An 18,367-nucleotide genomic window follows, 5' to 3' on the forward strand; every position below is an offset into this window, starting at 1 on the left:
CATTTACAAATTTGTGGAACAACTTTGGTTCTATATTAATTTTAGCCAATATATCCTTCTCATATTTCATCTCTTCTTCTGGTCGTACCTTTAAGTAGCTATTTATTGTCTCCTTGTATTCATTCCACGCTCTGTTACTACTGTATGTCTTCTTCGAAATCTATCCCATGCTGTGTTTCATTTTGCGTTTGCCTTCCTACATCTTTAATTAAACCATTCCTTTTTTCCTTCTCATTTGGATAGCAAACTTTGGGACATGTCTGCTGATACAATCATCAAATATATTCATCATAATTCCATATCTCTCACGGATTTTTTCCGTCATTGTTATTTTGCTCCAATCTGATCTACCAAGATAATGTCTTAGGGAGTCAGTGTTTGCTTTTCCATACTTTCATGTATCTTGTTTATGTGTGTCTTCTCTCACTCCCATCTCTCTCATCAACACCTGCATTTCAATGACCATGTGGTCACATTTCCCCAAGGGACACTGGTCTAGCTATCTATCTATTGCCAGACGCCTCAATCCCGTTTGGGGTGGCCACAAACAAATCGCCTCCAAGTCGCCCTGTCCCCCGCCATTTCACTCCCCTGCTCCCAACTCACACCCCCCTCTCTCATATACCTCTCCACCCCATCCCTCCATCTCATCCTCGGCCTCTCCCTCCCTCTTCCCCCCTCCACCTCACTCACATACACTCTCTTCGTCAGTCTTTCACCCTCCATCCTCTCCACATGGCCAAACCACCTCAGTGTGTTCCTCATAACGCTTCCTATCACATCCACATCCACACCACAAAGCTCCTTTATATCCTCATTTGTCAGCCTGTCTCTCCATGTGACTCCACAGGCTCCTCTTAAATAACTCATTTCCACTGCTCTCACTCTTGACTTGTGTCCTTTCAACAATGTCCAAGCTTCACTTCCATACGTTAGAGTTGGTATCACAATACTGTCATGTAGTAACTTTTTCACATCCATGCTCACTTCCCTGTTTCTTATCACTGCTTTCAAAGAACCAGCAACCTTTCTTCCCTGCTGTACCCTTTCAAGCACTTCACCCTCCAAACCTCCATCCTTACTCATCACACTACCCAAGTACTTAAACGTACTCACATTTTCCAATTCCTCACCATCCAACCTCGCTGTACATTCACTGACTTCACCTCTCTCAAAGACCATCACTTTACTCTTCCCTACATTCACCTTTAGATTCCGTTTCTTACACACTCTCCCAAACTCATTCACCAAGCCTTGCAGCTCCCTTTCGTCTTCACTCAACAAGACAGTATCATCTGCAAACAACAGTACAGCGAGTTTCCAAACACTATCCTCTCTCACCAGGGCCACTCCAACATCCACTACCCTACCTTGTACCTCTTTTATTACCCCATCCATGTACAGATTGAACAACCATGGAGACATGACACATCCCTGTTTCAACCCAACTTTCAAAGAGAAAAATTCACTTAGTTCACCATCCACACGCACTGCAGCCTTCGCACCATCGTACATACTCTTCACAGCATTCAACAACTTCCCATCTACTCCATATATTCTTAACACTTTCCACAATCCTTGTCTATCCACCCTGTCATATGCTTTCTCCAAATCCATGAAAGCCGCATACAACTTCTTTCCCTTCTCTAGAAACTTTTCCAATAAAGATCTAAGAATGAATATCTGATCTACACAACCTCTTCCCTTCCTAAAGCCTCCCTGTTCTTCTCCAACTAATTTCTCTGTTCTTTCTCTAACTCTGTCAATAAGTATCCTACCATACACTTTTCCTATTATACTAAGAAGACAAATGCCCCTATGATTACCACACACTTCTTTTTCCCCTTTTCCTTTATACAAGGGAATAATTATACCTGACTTCCAATCCTGCGGGACTCTACCTTCCTCCCAGGCCAATCTGCACATCTTCCACATCCATTTTACTACTATCTCTCCCCCATGCTTCAGCATTTCACCACACACTCCATCAATTCCTGGGGCTTTCCCCGATTTAACTTTCTTCATTGCTTTCACAACTTCTATCCTACTGATTTCTTCCTGTCTTCCCACCTCCCTCCTTCTCCCAGCCATTCCCCAGCCACTTATACTCGCATTACTTCCATCCTCTATGTTCAACAATTCCTTGAAGTGTTCTCTCTATCTGCTCACTTTTTCTCTCTTCTCCACTAGTAATCTACCATTTTTATCTTTCACTCCCCTGCTAACTTCGCTTCCACCCTGTCTTACTCTCTTCACCTCTTTCCAGAACATTTTCTTACAGTCCCTCCACTTTACACTCAAATTCCTTCCAAATTCCTCATCCACTCTCTTCTTACTCTCTCTTACTAATCTTTTCACCTCTCTCTTTCTTTCTACATATAACTCTCTCTTCCGCCTCTCAACTTCTTCCACGCCCCTATTTCTCATCCATTCATTGTATGCTTTCTTCTTTTGTGCCACAGCCTGTCTCACCTCTTCAGTCCACCACGCTGTTCCTTGCACCCCCCTCCGTCTTCTCTTCCTTCCACACACCACATCACATGCTGCACATATTTCTTCTGTATCTTAAACATATTGAGATTTTTTGTAAATATCACATCAAACGTCGATGGTTCATAGTCTCCTCTAATGCTTATGTTTTCCACGACACGTTGTGTTACATGTTTTCTACCATCAGGTCCATTACTTTGTATCACCAAAATTCTACGTTTGTCCCTTCATCCAATCCTTCCCAATTTACCTCCTTGCAATCAACATCTCCAGTCAGCACCAATCTATTGTTTCTTCTAATCAGTTTTACTAGTCAGTTTAACTAACACATCTAGGTGCTCTCTCATCAGACGTTCTTATTCATTTCTTCTCCATGTTCTTGTTTGAGGAGGCATATACATCTTAACTATATCCAATTTTCTGCCCTCATCAGGTGTTCCCACCCCTATTACCTCTGCTATAATATTTCCAAAATTTATCCTTCTTGCCATTATTTCGTATGAGTCATAAGCACAGCTCCACCATATTTTTTTCCTCTATCCTCTCTTCATACATTATGGCCATTTCATCCTAGTACATTCATATCAATGTCACTGTTCAATTTAGTTTCGGTTAGACATATGATGTCCGATTACATCCCTTTTTTATAATCACTCAGCTCCATTTTCTTGGTTATCAACTCATCCTCATTACTATACATGCAGTAGTTTTGAAGTTATTTACTTTGTCTACCTTCCCCATTTCCTTTATTATTTTTCATTTTCTGTTCACTTCCTTTTCCCTCTTACTTCCTTGCTTTTATACGCCACCTCTTGATCCTCATAATGATCACTCTTCCAAAAAAAAAAACTTCTTTTCTTCTTCCTCTGTTTTCTCATTCCTTTTTTTTTTTTTTTTTTTTTTTAATCCTCTTCCAACAACGACTTTCGCTTCTCCATTTCCTCCTCATTTAAATCCTTCCCAATGAACATGTTTTTGAACTCTTGCGTATTACTGACTCTCTGGGATGCATCTCAGATTTGCGTGGCAATGCGTTCCGTTTTCAGTGTTACTCTTATTGGTGTGTCTCTCTTCCTGGTCTAACCTCACTTCCTCAGTTTTTTGTTTCCAGTCTCTGCCCTTATTATTAGTGTCAGTGAACACTTGTCTGATTCTTTCCATCTCCTCTTTCATCCTACTTTGTTTTATTTTCTGTTCTTTCTCACGGTCATCAAGTGCGATCACACCTTTAATTCTTTCCACTGTCTCGCATCACTTTTTCTTTCATCAGTGTAATCTTAATAATTCATCTTCTACTCCACCCTTGCTCATTTCAGCTCTGTCCATATTTTCCTGTTTCTGGCCTTCTAAAATTTGTCTGATGATTATTAGTTTTTTCTTCCCTCATTCTCTCACTACACTCTAACTTGTTTTTCCTGCCATACTGCTGCAACCACAGTAGCCTAGTTGCCTTTCCTCGCCGTCCCTCAGTTTCTTCTTCAGCTCATCATTTTCTTATGATTGTTTCTGTCTCATCATTTGCAATTTTGTTATTTTCTATTAGTTCCATCAACAATCCGGTATCACGTTTCTTGACTTCTTTCCATTTCTCTCTTAGCCATAACTTCTTTCAGTCGACTTACCAGTAATTCAATTTTCATAATTATCATTTTAAACACATTTTCAATGTTCTCTTCTCCCCTAAAGTCTGCAAATCCTTCTAAATCATCAGAAATGCCAAAATTCACAGTTATCCCGCCTCCGAGGTGTGTTTACTTCTCACGGAGTCCATATTGACTGCTTGGTGTCACTTCAACTTCTATATTTGACCATCCGTGTTTTTTCTCTGGCTCATGTTTATACGGGCCAGACTGCTACGAAGCAAGGCAACACAATCCTATCACTGAAAAACTAGGCAATCATGATTCTCGAGGAGCTGGCTCAGCAGACGTCTGTTCCGTATGCTATCGTCTCCTTGTGTGTGTGTGTGTGTGTGTGTGTGTGTGTGTGTGTGTGATGTAGTTCTGCTACATAACTAAGTACCTTCATTACTGTCAACAGACAATACGCGATACGAAATTCGAGAGTTAAAGAAGGATGTAAAGTGGCGTGCGGGAAGGAGAGGAGAAGGGAAGAGTAGCTTCACACATCACTCTTCGCAAACCCCCTAATCCCTTTAGCTCTTGGACGTGGCACTGACGAGAAGCGTATACTTGGTGGTGCTGTGCAATATATATATATATATATAAAGAGAGAGAGAGAGAGAGAGAGTTGATGAAAGGTAACCCCTCCCTCTCGAAAAGGCTCCACTGAGTTTAATTTGTTGTTGTTGTTGTTGTTGCTGTTGTTGTGTTTTGCAAAAGCATGGCAGGTTATCGTCATTGCAGGGGCTAGATCAGTCCCTTCACTGCATGACACTACTTGTGTTCTACTGTTCCTACTGCCACACAATATCCCTCTCCCCTCCCATCCATCCTTCTATCTCATGTGCTTGAGAGGGACGCCTTCATGTGGTGGCATCGATATTCCAAGGTAGCTCAGTTATCTGGTTACATAAACGTCCTCAACTGCTTCCCTATCCCCCGAAAAGGAAGATTTGGACTGGAGAAGGGCAACGTAAGCCTGTACTGCAACGGGTTCTCATTTCATAGCAGCCTTGGATAACAACAACAACAAAAACAGCAGCAACAACACCCTCATAACTTTGATGGGAAGGGGGGAGGGCAGGGGATGGTAAACGAACCTAGACCGAGCCAACTCATCCTCATCAGCGTATTCATCATCACTAATAGGGTAATCATCTGGCAGTGGGAAGCCGGGTTTACAGGGTCATGAGTTTGAATTTATCCCGCCTCTGTCCACCTTACACCGTCACACACACAAGCGACCATTTTGTGTGGCCTTGGGTTAATGCCTACTTCAAAGGAGGTTTTACTGGCTTCTGTACGCGGATTTCTGACTGGAGAGGTTACATACAGCTGTCGTTTACTCCTTCAGGACAAAAAATCTCACAAAAGCTAAACGGTTTAGAGTTAGAGGGTAGCTGCCATGGGATTGATGGGGGTAATTGCAGACAGTTTATCTTCTCTGCTTTAATCTTCCCATCGAATACGACTTCCAAGAGCCGACGCTGCATCCGGGTCCACGATTATTCTGCTAGATGAACAGAGACCTGGGGGGAAACATACTGCGTCCAAAAGTCTGACCAGCCCAAAAATCAAAATCGTTTTTTTTTTTTCCTTCGAGCTCAGTATGTTGAATAATGTACACTCGCCCCAACAAGTACCGGTGCACACTTCCCGCGAGACAGTCTGACACCAGGGGCGATGGCTACTTCAGAATGGCTGACGATTCCTCTCCTCATTGATAAACCTCCATTCATAAGGATGCATTACTATCGCTTGCCTGGGACGTTTCCCATATATATATGATAGTGGATTAGCTACGCCAGAACTTCGAGAGCTTCACTGATCATTTAGGATATCATCGCCTCCCTCGTGTGCCATACCTGTTCGAGCTATAGCCTATTCAGTCTCATCTGAGAAGAGAAGAGGCTTAAGTTTTTCAAAGATGTCAGCTGATAGGATGTCCAGGTGCATTCAATCCATTCATTAGTAACGATGTATTTTAACTTTTTACTCTGAGTGTTACAAGAACCGTGTCTGACGATAAGATTCCTTAAATATATATATATAGTTATTGGCATATATTAATTTTGAGAATGGGCCCTTACAAAGTCTGTCAGATGACCTAGATAAGTGTCATTATTCAGTTTGCCGTATCAAACACTCTTGGACAAAGTTTTACGAGTTCCTTGATTTTTTTTTTCCCATGTTCAGGCAAATTAAGGCAAATTTTATGGCATTGTTTCAACAATATGTTGATCTGGCAGAGAACTGACAATTTCACACGTACAGTACCTAGGCCCTGTGATCGACTTTGTAAGGTCTTGTTACGGCTATAATTATTACTCCTCCGCCTCATCCCTCGTGAACTCCCATCTTTTGACTGAAGTCAAGCACTCGTCCACCTCACGCTACCAGCGCTCCATCTGTTGACTGGATTTGATACTACTAGTTTCCCAACATGTCACCTGACTTTCCCTCCCTTTTTCTGTGTGAAGCGAGGTTGCCTGATTATCTGGTTTCCCGCGCAAGTTCAGTTCACACTCATCCTCTGCCCTGGGAATATCTTAGTGAACCACTCCTGACCTTTACCTGGAAGCCTGTGTTATAGGGAACCCATCTTCAACGCCTTCTTTTGCTGTAAACCATGAGTATCAGTTTTCTCCTTGCATTAGTTCATTAATCTTCTGATGGTGAATGGCTTTAGGTATTTATATTGTTTTTTTCTTAGGTTTAGTTAGGTTTAGGGTTGTAATTATTGTATGTTTAGTTTGTTAAATTAAATGAATAATCAACCAAATCATTATCAATCTACCCTGTAGTTTGTCTAGTTGCATAGTGTTCATGATCCTTCTCTTTTCTTATTGCTTTCCATGGGTCTTCATAGGGTAGATACAGTTAAATACTCCCCATGGATCGTAATAAATGGCGACCGTGACAGGACCTATTTCAGCTAGACAGACATTTACAGTAATGGTGTTTTGAGGGGTTGCTGTTGCTTGTTCCCATAGATTTTAAATTTTCCTTGATGTATTTAGCATTTTGGTATTAGTGTGAAACTTGTTTCCATTCGATTTAAAATCCTTGATGCAATAAACATTTTGGTATTTGTGTGAACTTGTCAGCACATAGGTTTATAGGTTCAGGAGTCTTCATAGAACTTATCTTTCATTTTTAACGAAATACAGGGTCGTTATAAGTTCTATCAAATGTGGGGAATATATCCGGATCGTTTATAATGCCGTATCCCACGCTCCAGTGAGGTCTACATCTGCTAGTTGCGATAGGGCAAGTGGCTAGTTTGATACACTCACTCTTCCAAGTCCCAGATTATTCAAGAATCAAAGTTGTTTTGTCTTATCCTATAATCAGGGGTAATCCGGATCATGCTAAAAGCCGTCATCCTCTGCTCTTAATCATAGACAACGACTTTCGTAAGTTAATATTTTGGTCAAGGCTCTGGAAGTTTCCAGGACTTCAAAGAGATTTCTTCCTGTAATCTGTGTCTAAAATATAACTTACCATAATTTTCTCATACATTTTAATCATGTTTGACCTTCAAAAATTTGTTGAAAATCCTAGCCATGAGCAATTAAAAGACTTAAAGAAAGATGAGTGGAAAAGCATTGCTACCTACTTCCAAATAGAAATTGAATCTCGTATGACAAAAGAGGTCTTAAAAAACACAATTATAGAGTCTTTAGTTCAAAGGGAAGTCCTGGGGACAGAGGCTATTGATGTTTTGACTCCTATGAGTTATTCCTTTCCTACTAGGGTTGATAATCCTTATTCAACTCATACTAAACAAGGACACAGTGACCCAGTGGAGATGGAAAGATTAAGATTAGAATATCAGCTTAAGATAGAACAATTAGCTCAAGAAAAGATAATGAGAACAGAACAATTAGCTCAAGAAGAGAGAATGAAAACAGAACAATTAGCTCAAGAAGAAAGAATGAGAACAGAACAATTAGCTCAAGAAGAGAGAATGAGAACAGAACAATTAGCTCAAGAAGAGAGAATGAGAACAGAACAATTAGCTCAAGAAGAGAGAGTAAAAATGAAAGAATTACAAATAAGAGAGCTTGAAGCAAATGCAAATTCAAACCTTAGGGAAAAGGAAATTGAATTGAGAGAGAAATTAACTGCGTTTAAACCACACAAGGAAGCTGCTTTATTGCCTCAGTTTGATGAGAATGATGTGGATGGATTTTTAAACACATTTGAGCACATTGCCAAGAAAAATGAGTGGCCTGAACAACACTGGATATCAGTCTTGGTCCCAAAGCTGATCGGAAAAGCTCAGAGAGTTTATAATAGTTTTGATGATAAAAATGATTATAATGGTTTAAAGACTAGTATTCTTCGTGCATATTCAATTTCTCCTGATGGATATCGACAGAAGTTCAGAAAACATGTAAAATCAATTTCTCATACTTATGTGGAGTTTGCAAATGATAAATTAAGACAGTTTAAGAAATGGCTTGAAACAACTAACACCTCAACATTTTCAGACCTGGTTAATCTCATGGTTTTGGAAGAGTGGAAGAGTAAGTTGCCATTCACCATCCTGAAGCATGTGGAGGAGCAAGGACAGAAGGATCTCATGAAAGCAGCGGAGTTGGCTGACGCCTATGATTTATTGATGGGATCTCTAAATAACAGGAGTGGTTCCATCTCAGGTGTTAAGTACTCCTCTGGTGTAAGCTCCGGTATGGTGGGTGGTAAGCAGAGCTCTTCACACTTGATGCCTTGGACTCAAAATATCTCCAATATATCCTGTAGTTATTGCAAAAAGCCAGGTCATTCTATCCAGTCCTGCAAACACCCTAATTGTAAAACTTCAAAAACATGTTTAACCCCAAAGAAAAATCTCATGAAATTGAAAAGCCAGTAGTGACTTATGATTCAAATAAGCCTCATCAGAATTCCTTCCTTCCTTTTATGTTTCAGGGTACAGTCTCACTGAATAAAGATGATGAGTCATATCCCATTACTATCTTGAGAGATACTGGAGCATCTCAATCAATTTTGGTCAGAAATGCTATTCCTTGTGTATCTAGTGCCTTCACTGGGGAGAAGGTGATTTTGTCTGACCTTTCATCTAATCCCTCCTATCCCTTAGCTGAAGTTTATCTCCAGTGTGACCTTTTATCTGGAAATGTTAAAGTAGCTGTCAGAGAAGACCTTTTGCCAGTCAAGGGATCTCATCTGCTATTGGGAAATGATTTGGCAGGAGAACTCATTGTGCCTATGGTTTCAGTGGTTGAAAACCCTTTAACTGAGAGCCCAACTGAGATTCTAGATACTGTTGCTCCCCACTTATTTCCCTCCTGTGTTGTAACTAGGTCACAGAAGGCTAAAAAGAACAAAATCAATCCATTACCACCACCTGCTCCCAAGGAATATCTGCTGGATCAGACTATCTCAAAAGAAAACCTAATTAAAGCTCAGAAGGCTGATCCATCACTTGCTACCCTGAGACATGCTGCAGTCGAAGGTAAAGACCTAAATACATTGCCTTGTTTTTACTTCCATGATGGCGTTTTGATGAGAGCTTTATAGACCACCAGAACTAAAACATCTTGATACCTGGTCAGAAATCCACCAAGTTGTGATTCCCAAATCTGTCAGACAATCCATCCTTAAACTGGCTCATGACGGGATAGCTGGTCACCTAGGGGTCTTAAAAACTTACAAAAAATCCTACAACATTACTATTGGTCAGGTCTTAGAAAGGATGTTTCTACTTTTATAACTTGTCATGTTTGTCAAGTGGCTGGTAAACCTAATGAACAGCTTAAGTCTGCTCCCACTCCATGCAATTCCTGTAGTGACAGCACCTTTTGAAAAGGTAGTTATTGATTGTGTGGGACATCTACCTAGGACAAAGAAAGGTAACCAGTACTTATTTACTATCATGGATACTGCAACAAGATACCCTGAAGTCTATCCCCTCAGAAATATCACCTCTAAAACTATAATGAAATCCCTGCTTCATTTGTTCACTGCATTTGGCATCCCTAAAGAAATCCAATCGGATCAAGGGACGAATTTTACCAGTAGGCTTTTCAAAAAAGTTATGGAGGAACTAGAGGTTAAACATGTCACTTCCTCGGCTTATCACCCACAATCCCAGGGCTGTTTAGAAAGGTTCCACCAGACCTTTAAATCAATGTTGAAAAAGTATTGCTTGGAAAACCACAAGGAATGGGATGAAGGCATAGACTATCAAATTTTAGCTATAAGGGAGTGTCCTCAGGAGTCTTTAGGATATTCTCCATTTGAGATATTATATGGACGACAAATAAGGGGTCCCTTGAAGCTTCTGAAAGATCAGTGGTTTAACAGCACTACTCAAGAAAGTCCATCTGTATCTCACTATATTGATAATTTTAAGATCTAGATTATCAGAAGTCAGAACGATTGCTAAAGATACCTTATTAAAGGCTCAGTGTAAAATGGAAAGACTTCAACATCCATCGTCTGTTGCACACAGTTACTCCCCAGGAGACAAGGTCTTGCTCTTTCTTCCCATTCCAGGTAGTCCCCTCAGGGAGTAAATTCACTGGCCCATATGTAGTTGCCAAAAAACTATCAAAGTTGAATTATGTAGTACACACCCCAGATAGACGTAAAGACTCTCAACTTGTTCATGTGAATTTAATGAAACCTTATTTTACTAGATGCCCAGAGGAGCACTATGCAGAGAGAAATGAGATGAACCCTGTACTGTTTGTGGGAACGGAGCCAGAGCCAGAGCCAGAGACTTCAGACTTGACAAACCCAGAATTGGACCTACCCCAACCGTCCGGTAACCTACCTAACAGCATGATCATGGAATCTCTATGTGATTACCTATCAAGTTTGACCAACATACAAAAGGATGACCTAGAATTGTTATTGAAGTCTTATCCTGAAGTTACTGCTGATTTACCAGGGTTTTGTGGTCTCTTAAAACATGACATACGGTTGGTTAGCGATGCTACTAGTCCAATTAAACAGCCAGCATATCGTCTTAATCCTTTAAAAATGAAAGTAATGAAAAAGGAAGTTGAATTCTTAACTGCTAATCACCTTGCAGAACCAAGTTTTTCTCCTTGGGCTTCCCCATGCCTTTTAGTTCCAAAACCCGATGGAAGCCACAGGTTCTGTACAGACTATCGTAAAGTCAATAAGGTCACTGTCTCTGACTCTTATCCCCTACCACTCATAGAGGACTTAATAGATTGCATAGGAAACTCCGAATTTATTAGCACAATAGATCTCCAAAAAGGCTATTACCAGATAGGTATGACAGACAGAGCTAAACTAATATCTGCTTTCATAACCCTATTTGGGTTATATCAGTACACTGTAATGCCATTTGGGTTATCTAATGCTCCGGCCACATTCCAGAGGATCATCAACTTCATCACACAGGATTTGGTTGGGACTTCAGCTTATCTGGATGACCTTGTGGTGATGGCTGACCAGTGGGACGAACACCTGACGTCTCCATGCCCTCTTCAACAAACTAAAAGAAGTAGGATTTACCATCAACTTAGCTAAATCTACTTTTGGAGACTCTACAGTAACATATCTTGGACATGTTGTGGGACAGGGGCAAGTTCTACCGAAGGAGGCCAATGTGGAAGCAGTTCTAAGCGTTCCAAACTCCAACCACAAGAAAGGAAGTCATGAGGTTTTTGGGGATGGCCGGTTTCTATCGTCGTTTTTTTAAGAACTTAACCAGTTTTGCAGCAACACAGACTGATAACACCGCACTTCGAAACCCCATAAAGTGGACCACTGCCTGCGAGACTGCCATTCAACGTCTGAAAACTTTTCTTGCCAGCAGACCTGTCCTCAGAACTCCTGACCACTCGCAACCTTTCCATCTTCATATCGATGCTAGTGGAGTTGGGGTTGGTGCTGTTTTGCTGCAAACCAACCCAGTGAGTGGTGTTCTCCATCCTATTGCCTACTATTCGTCGAAGCTGAAAGGACATCAACGGGGCTACTCCACAATTGAGAAAGAGGCTCTAGCTCTCGTGCTAGCAATCAAGAAGTTCGAGTGCTATCTTCGCCACCATCCTCATCCTACTACTGTCTTTACGGACCACAATCCTCTTGTATTTCTCCAGACTATGAAGAATTCCAATCAACGGATTCTACGATGGGCCCTGCTTGTTCAGCCATTTAATCTTCAAGTTCAGCATATAAGGGGTGTTGACAACATTCTCGCGGATACCCTGTCGAGACATCCCATCGAGGCTACAGAGTAAATCTACCTCCTTCGTGCTTCCACTGCGTAGGTCTTTGTGGGGGAGGTGTTACGGCTATAATTATTACTCCTCCGCCTCATCCCTCGTGAACTCCCATCTTTTGACTGAAGTCAAGCACTCGTCCACCTCACGCTACCAGCGCTCCATCTGTTGACTGGATTTGATACTACTAGTTTCCCAACATGTCACCTGACTTTCCCTCCCTTTTTCTGTGTGAAGCGAGGTTGCCTGATTATCTGGTTTCCCGCGCAAGTTCAGTTCACACTCATCCTCTGCCCTGGGAATATCTTAGTGAACCACTCCTGACCTTTACCTGGAAGCCTGTGTTATAGGGAACCCATCTTCAACGCCTTCTTTTGCTGTAAACCATGAGTATCAGTTTTCTCCTTGCATTAGTTCATTAATCTTCTGATGGTGAATGGCTTTAGGTATTTATATTGTTTTTTAGGCAAGACCTATATATGTTTTAATTAGAGCAATCTTATCGTCAGAAAGAGTTATTGTAACCTTTATAATAAAAATTATATAAAATACATCGTTACTAATGTGAATGCAATCAGACAACTGATCAGATGCCAGAGTTCAAAAGACTTAGGCTCTTCTCATCTAAGATGAGATCGAATAGGCTGTAGTGTCCGCTCAAGAGCACAAAATCCTGCTAAGAGGTCTATACCCTGGAAGGAAGAGAGTTGGGGAGAAGGCAGGACCTCCATCTCGCCTCGCACCCCAACCCTCCCCTGCCCTAACCTCCCACCCTCTATTGTTAACTGGCAGTCATATCTAAAATTGCCCTCTGTCATGGCAGCTGATGCCCACACAGTTACCACACCAGCTGAAAACAAGTGCCTGGAAAGAATTTTAATTTCTACTGACTATTAGTGCACTGCAGACCAAATATGAATGCACCAAAACACTGACAGTAAAATAATAGTCCAACAAAGACGAAGCCAACCCGCTTAGATAGATCACAGTGCTTTGAGCAAACAAACAAACAAACATACACACATATAACTGAAATGTAAGAATCAGTATTACTGAGTTTATGTAACCACCTAATTAAACATATTCCGAATCCACTGTGATGGTCATAGTAACAAATTCACCACTTTTATTATGAATAACATATATAAAATTTAAAAATCATTAGTAGTCTACAGGATTTCTTTGGATCTATATGAATGGCGACTTGAGCATATCACGACCGATAACGATAAGGGCTGTGTGTCTGATTATCATTTATTTCCCTTGGGTATTCTTTTTAATATTAGGATATCAAAGGGGCATATTAGATAAACAGCGCATGCGAATGTGGTGAAGTGGGTAAATGGGTGAGTGGGAAAAAAACTGAAAAGGAACGATCTGTCTATATGTTTGTCTGTTTTTGTGTGTGCGCGTGTCACAGCACGTATGCTGCCGTGTTCCTAGGTGTATGATTGTGTGTGTGTGTGTGTGTGTATGTGTGTGTGTGTGTATGTGTGTGTGTGTGTGTGTGTGTGTGTGTGTGTGTGTGTGTGTGTGTGTGTGTGTGTGTGTGTGTGTGTGTGTGTGTGTGTGTGTGTGTGTGTGTGTGTGTGTGTGTGTGTGTGTGTGTGTGTGTGTGTGTGTGTGTGTGTGTGTGTGTGTGTGTGTGTGTGTGTGTGTGTGTGTGTGTGTGTGTGTGTGTGTGTGTGTGTGTGTGTGTGTGTGTGTGTGTGTGTGTGTGTGTGTGTGTGTGTGTGTGTGTGTGTGTGTGTGTGTGTGTGTGTGTGTGTGTGTGTGTGTGTGTGTGTGTGTGTGTGTGTGTGTGTGTGTGTGTGTGTGTGTGTGTGTGTGTGTGTGTGTGTGTGTGTGTGTGTGTGTGTGTGTGTGTGTGTGTGTGTGTGTGTGTGTGTGTGTGTGTGTGTGTGTGTGTGTGTGTGTGTGTGTGTGTGTGTGTGTGTGTGTGTGTGTGTGTGTGTGTGTGTGTGTGTGTGTGTGTGTGTGTGTGTGTGTGTGTGTGTGTGTGTGTGTGTGTGTGTGTGTGTGTGTGTGTGTGTGTGTGTGTGTGTGTGTGTGTGTGTGTGTGTGTGTGTGTGTGTGTGTGTGTGTGTGTGTGTGTGTGTGTGTGTGTGTGTGTGTGTGTGTGTGTGTGTGTGTGTGTGTGTGTGTGTGTGTGTGTGTGTGTGTGTGTGTGTGTGTGTGTGTGTGTGTGTGTGTGTGTGTGTGTGTGTGTGTGTGTGTGTGTGTGTGTGTGTGTGTGTGTGTGTGTGTGTGTGTGTGTGTGTGTGTGTGTGTGTGTGTGTGTGTGTGTGTGTGTGTGTGTGTGTGTGTGTGTGTGTGTGTGTGTGTGTGTGTGTGTGTGTGTGTGTGTGTGTGTGTGTGTGTGTGTGTGTGTGTGTGTGTGTGTGTGTGTGTGTGTGTGTGTGTGTGTGTGTGTGTGTGTGTGTGTGTGTGTGTGTGTGTGTGTGTGTGTGTGTGTGTGTGTGTGTGTGTGTGTGTGTGTGTGTGTGTGTGTGTGTGTGTGTGTGTGTGTGTGTGTGTGTGTGTGTGTGTGTGTGTGTGTGTGTGTGTGTGTGTGTGTGTGTGTGTGTGTGTGTGTGTGTGTGTGTGTGTGTGTGTGTGTGTGTGTGTGTGTGTGTGTGTGTGTGTGTGTGTGTGTGTGTGTGTGTGTGTGTGTGTGTGTGTGTGTGTGTGTGTGTGTGTGTGTGTGTGTGTGTGTGTGTGTGTGTGTGTGTGTGTGTGTGTGTGTGTGTGTGTGTGTGTGTGTGTGTGTGTGTGTGTGTGTGTGTGTGTGTGTGTGTGTGTGTGTGTGTGTGTGTGTGTGTGTGTGTGTGTGTGTGTGTGTGTGTGTGTGTGTGTGTGTGTGTGTGTGTGTGTGTGTGTGTGTGTGTGTGTGTGTGTGTGTGTGTGTGTGTGTGTGTGTGTGTGTGTGTGTGTGTGTGTGTGTGTGTGTGTGTGTGTGTGTGTGTGTGTGTGTGTGTGTGTGTGTGTGTGTGTGTGTGTGTGTGTGTGTGTGTGTGTGTGTGTGTGTGTGTGTGTGTGTGTGTGTGTGTGTGTGTGTGTGTGTGTGTGTGTGTGTGTGTGTGTGTGTGTGTGTGTGTGTGTGTGTGTGTGTGTGTGTGTGTGTGTGTGTGTGTGTGTGTGTGTGTGTGTGTGTGTGTGTGTGTGTGTGTGTGTGTGTGTGTGTGTGTGTGTGTGTGTGTGTGTGTGTGTGTGTGTGTGTGTGTGTGTGTGTGTGTGTGTGTGTGTGTGTGTGTGTGTGTGTGTGTGTGTGTGTGTGTGTGTGTGTGTGTGTGTGTGTGTGTGTGTTCCAAGCACTGCGACCCATCTTTTCCAAACTTGCGGGTTATGGTGATTGATGTTAAACTTTATGTTTTAATGTTACTGTTGTTATGCATTAATACACATTATCAGTGGGCAATTCTCTTCTGATACTTGTTGGTTTCAGCATGTTTGATAATATTATGGTCAAGAGTCAGTATGAGGCATGGCAGTTTAATTTGTAATTAATAGTTGACAAGGAAGGGTGGGAGGTTGGGTGAGGGTAGCGTTGGGGCTAGTTCCGTCCTTCGTCCCTCCCCTTCCCTCATACTCTCCTTCCGTGATGTGCAAGGGCAGAAAGGCTCGACCGGTGAGTATAAACTGCTGCTTGAGTATGTACAGTATCAAGGGTTCCTCTTGGTTTAGGAGGCTTTTTGTTACCTTATTCTTAGCTACATATCCTACCCATACACGATCATAGCACCGCACCACCATTACCATACCAGCAAACAGCCACTCTCACACCACCACAGAACATCTCCACACAACCACACAACCACCTCACACCATCACCACACCACATAACCTCTGCCTCACAACCACAGCATATCGCCACCATGCAATTCATCACACTATAACATCACAAAGCCACAGCACATCATCACGCCACATCATCTCCACCACCATCACACCACGCCACCAACACCACAGCACCGCACCACACCATTACTCTACCAACGCAACACCATGACCACCAACACCCCCACACAATCGCATCACCATACCCACCCCACCACTTATAGCACAACGTCACCACATCACCACATCACTATCACACCACTGTCACAACATTATACAACCACCTCACCACATATCACACCACCACACCACTAAACCACCCCCCCACACAACACCACAACATCACTACGCCACCATCCTCCTCACCTCCATTAGAACTTCTTGAGCCTATTTAGTGATTCTCTTTATTGTCTAAGAGTTCAGTTATTCGCCCGCCCGCCTCCACCCGCCCTCCTCCAACCTTTTTCTTTCCTTCCTCTCTTCCTCCCACACCCTGTCTCTCTCAACCCAATCCCAAAATTTTCTCAACCCTTCCCCCTCATTTTTTCCCCTCCTCCATTTCCTTCTCCCTCACTTCTCTCTTACCACTACCCCGTCTCTTTCCCTCCGTCCATCTCCCTCCCTCACACAGACAACCCCCTATCTCTGTCCTTTCCTCTTTCTCCTCCTCCTCCCTCTCCGCCCTCTGCCTCCCACAGATAACCCTTTCTATATTCAAGCCATCATCCAATTTTCTCTAGTGAGGGTCATAGGAGGGTTAATCTACTCAGTCCTGACAATTAAGGAGAGGTTGACCAGCCTCGTTAGCCCCTGAGTGATTTTAGGTGAGCAATAAACCCCGACCTTTCCATGGAGTAAACCTGTAATGGTCTAATCCGACTGGAACACATTAGTCCCTTGGACTGCCTTTCTCTACATCTTCCGATTACACGATGCCTTTTTTTCCTTCCCTAAGCCCTTTCATTACCCTGACGTTTGTTGAACTTAGTTCTTGTTATAACCAGACGATTTTCCCATCATGAGAAGGGGCTCTAGTACGAACCAGACGATTATTCTGTCTTAAGAAGGATCTCCCGACCTCAAGGGGTTACATGGAAATAGTTTCTAATTCTCATAATAGGAAGTCTTCGTTAACATGCATAAAGGCTTCTGTTTTTTAACAACAATAAAAAGAAGTTATCTTACCGAAACAGCTAACTTCTCTCCCTCCACTTATTCCATACCCCCTCTCTCTCTCTCTCTCTCTCTCTCTCTCTCTCTCTCTCAGGTGTATTAGTGGTAACAAGCAGCTGTGTTGGCTTTAAAGATGAATACTGCCTCACTCGTAATAATGGAAGCAAGAAAATTACATTATATTTGGTTCAGGATTTGGATAGCATTTGCTCGGTGAGAGAGAGAGAGAGAGAGAGAGAGAGAGAGAGAGAGAGAGAGAGAGAGATGCAAAAATGTCACATGGTATGAAAACGTTATATCATTTCAGCAAATACGAAAAGCAAATCGTCTTTGTTAACTTTTCTGATTGTGACGAGACAGTTGTAGTACTGCAGTGGGAAAATTTTTATTTTAGTGCTGGTGTTAGTACATTCCAAGACATTACATAAATCTGGATGTTGTACTACCGAGCGATTGTATGCGGAGAAGTAAACATCTCTCTAGTGCACAGTCTCTCCAGAGCTGAATATTTGTTTGAAGGTAGCAAGAAGAAAGTATATACAAGTGGTGCCAAGGCAGAGCAAACCCATCCCCGGCGGTCATTTTACTGCTGACTTATAAACACAACAGGATATCTGGTCAAAGATGTCACATATCAAATTTGGACTAAATCGGGTAAGAATTGACGATTTTATGTCCATTTGAAATTTTAGGCCCGACCCACCTGACACTGACCCCCTTACCGCTGACTGGGGGGGACCCCCCTCTGATGTAATGAGACATATAGGATGCAGATTTGAAAGATGCACCTTTGAGTTTTGGTTGCATGTCGATATGACGAATTTGAAAGGAGTTATGGCAAAAAAACGATTTTTACCCTTCCCTGTTTAACATTTTTTGGGCCTACAGCGTGGGCCTTGGCCCAGTTTGGCCCAAAATTTAATCATGTGATCAGAATGTTATAGCCCATCATCCCTGTAATATTGGTCAAAATCGCACCAGTGGGTTTCGCGTAAAGTTGTTAACAGACAGCAAACAGACAGACAGATAAATCGA

Source organism: Coenobita brevimanus, chromosome 112 (assembly GCF_032717465.1).
Source record: "Coenobita brevimanus isolate Jiangsu-jjx chromosome 112, ASM3271746v2, whole genome shotgun sequence".
Taxonomy (NCBI): Eukaryota; Metazoa; Arthropoda; class Malacostraca; order Decapoda; family Coenobitidae; genus Coenobita; species Coenobita brevimanus.